Raw genomic sequence first — 3088 nt, 5'->3', positions numbered from 1 at the left:
CCATAACGTGCTAGAAAGTACCTTGCAACTAAGAACCACCCTGCTTCAGATGCCAACTGGAAAACCCTAAAATTAGAGACCAGGAAATCAGTGATAAAAACAAATTGGTGGTTGAACAGGATTAGAATTGTCTTCAGATTATAACTCTGAATGTGGCAAGAACAAAACAAAAACAAAAGCAAAAAACAAGAAACAAACAAAAAAAACACCTAACTCAATGGTTTGAAAAAATCATCATAAAAACCACGAAGCAAGTAATTGCTGAAAATGCTACATGTGAAGAGACCGAGAAAACAAATAAACAAAAAAGTCAATATTAATTGCTCTTAAGAGGTGAATATCTATATCATACAAAATATATAGATAGATGATAGATAATAGATAGATAGATAGATAGATAGATAGATAGATAGATAGATAGATATAATGTTTAATGTTTGTGCTATACACTAAGTTATGCCTCCCCAAAATTCAGATGTTGGAGCCCTAAATGTGACAGGATCTGGAGATGGGGTCTTTAGGATGCAATTAAGGTTAAATGAGATCATGAAGGTAAGGCCCTAATCAAATAGGACTATAGATTTATAAAAAGAGAAAGATCTCTCTCTCTCTTTCTTCCTCTCCCTCTCTCTCTCTCTCTATGCCATGTGCAGGCACAAGAAAACAGCCATCTGTAAGCTAAGAAGAGAGATCTCACCAGAAACTGAAACCTGCCAGAGCCTTGATCTAGAACATTCTAGGCTCCAGAATTGTGAGAAAATAAATTCTTGTTGTTAAGCCATGTAGTCTATAGTGTTTTGTGTGGCAGCCTGAGCAAAGACAGATCATAGATAGATAGATAGACAGATGATAGATGATAGGTGATAGATGATAGATAGATAGATAGATGATAGATAGATAGATGATAGATGATAGGTAGATAGATAGATGATAGATAATAGATGATATAGATAGACAGATAGATGATAGACAATAGATAGATGATAGATAATAGATGATATAGATAGATAGATATAGATAGATAGATAGATGATAGATAGATAGATGGTAGATGATAGATAAAGATATAGTCTGTGTGTGTGTGTGTGCATGAACATGTTTGTTTTTCTTGGTTGAATACTTAGAAGTAAGATTCCTGGGTCATAAGTGCATGCTGTAAGAAGTGCTGATAATTTCTGATTCTGGGTAAAATAGAGTAAGTATACTTTGTCTTCTCTCCCTCCCACTGAATGCAGGTAAAAACCTGGATAGAACACAAAAGGCAAGGATCTGGAAAAGTAAATAGTAGCAGGCTGGTTGCAGAAGAACAGAATGCCAAGTATCACTGAATAGGCATTGAGTTAACCCTTGTTTTTTCCTTTCTTCTTCCAGTAGCAGTAGTCATCAAAGGCAGAGAGAACTCTGGGATAATTACCTTAATTCTGTTTCTAGGAGCAGGAAAGTCATTTCTTGGCAGTGATCAATGGTTGTAGAGACCATGCAGGTTACTTCAGCTCTGTGGGAGGGACACCTTCATCTCTAATTGAACAAGTTATGGTTCCTAAATTATGGGGCCAACCCCTGTTTTTTTTTCTCTCTTTCTGACATCTTGAATCTTAGCCCTAAATGCAGGTACAGGTGCAGGAGTTCATGGAAGAAAGATTTAAATAAAGTTCTTTATTTCTCTCTAAGGGAACAAAAAGAAAAGCCTCAGAGAATCAGAAAATACTAGAGATATAGTAAAGAGGGAGAATCTCCTGACAGTTACACATTTTTAAAAAATAAACTTCTGGACTGAGTCCTGAGGTCTACATAAATGGCTATGATATGATGCAGCATACAACATATTGTGAAAGCTGAACAAGTAATAAAACATTACCTTGATTACAAACTGGGTAGGTAAATGCAGAACATATGAGAATAGCACTGCAAAGACTTTAAAAATAGAATAAATATTAAAATGATAACTCTGGGAAATCTGGTAGGAACTTGAGGCCTAAATACAACCAGGTCAATTGCCTGCCAAACCAAAAATATCATTTTCTTCCATCAGATTTAAAGGAGATCAGAATCTCATCACATAATATTAAAAACGCAATACAAAACAACAACAAGATGCACTTTCTTTTTAATTGCATGTGGAATATTCTCCGAGATAGACTGTGTTGTACACAATAACCCACAACTTATTTTTTTTTAATGAAATCATACAAAGGTATTCTCTGGCCATAATGAAATTACCATAAAGATAATAGAAAAATCTCCAAATATTTTGGAATGAAAGAACATACTTCTAAGTAATTCATAGGTTACTGTGGATGATTAAGAAGTATTTTGGACCGCGGGTGACTGGAGAAGTCCTGCTACAACAACAATGGCTGTCACCGCGTTGGCGCCTGGGGGCGACTGGGCGTGTGCGGCGTTAGGGCCATACAAGCCCGAGGCTTCAGCTCTGAAGGGTCAGACTCCGGCGCAGGTTGAATCCGGGAGGCAGGTGGGGCCTTTGGAAAGAGAGAGCAAGCTGAAGAGGAACGATACTTCCGAGCACGCACTAAAGAACAACTGGCAACCTTGAAGAAACACGATGAAGAGGAAATCACCCATCATATAAAGGAAATTGAACGTCTGCAGAAAGAAATTGAGCGGCACAAGAAGAAGATCAAACATCTAAAACATGATGATGATGATTAAACATACACACTTCCCATAGCATAGCTACATATCATTGCCTGCTTCTATGGAAGCAGAGTTCTGGTTTTATTAATATCTTATCTGTGTACTGTCAACAGATTATAATAAATTGTCATCAGTGAAAAAAAAAGAAGTATTTTGAACTGAACAAAGATAGAACTATAACATATAGCTAAAGCAGCTGAAATTTATATCATTTATATCATTTTTAGAAAAGGAGAAACGTCTCAAATCAATCATCTCAGCCTCCCCTTTACAAAACTAGTATGGAAGAACAAAACAAATCCAAGTATGCAGAACAAAGGATATAATGAAGGAATGAAGGGATAATGAAGATGGGAGCAAAAATAAAGTACATTGAAAATGGGAAAATAATAGAAGAAATCAAGGATACATAAAGCCAGCTCTTTGAAAAAAT

General features: G+C 36.1%; 1 pseudogene; it reads left to right on the top strand.

Annotated features, from left to right (window-relative positions):
• Nucleotides 1–2353: 2353 nt before the first annotated feature.
• On the top strand, nt 2354–2703 carry LOC114219094 (ATPase inhibitor, mitochondrial pseudogene; annotated as a pseudogene).
• Nucleotides 2704–3088: the final 385 nt, after the last annotated feature.

This window comes from Eumetopias jubatus, unplaced genomic scaffold (assembly GCF_037043125.1).
Source record: "Eumetopias jubatus isolate StellerSeaLion01/CBP00866 unplaced genomic scaffold, mEumJub1_p1.0 scaffold_1, whole genome shotgun sequence".
NCBI classification, from domain to species: domain Eukaryota; kingdom Metazoa; phylum Chordata; class Mammalia; order Carnivora; family Otariidae; genus Eumetopias; species Eumetopias jubatus.
The sequence above is the reverse complement of the archived record's forward strand: the minus strand, read 5'-3'. Positions and strand labels throughout refer to the sequence as shown.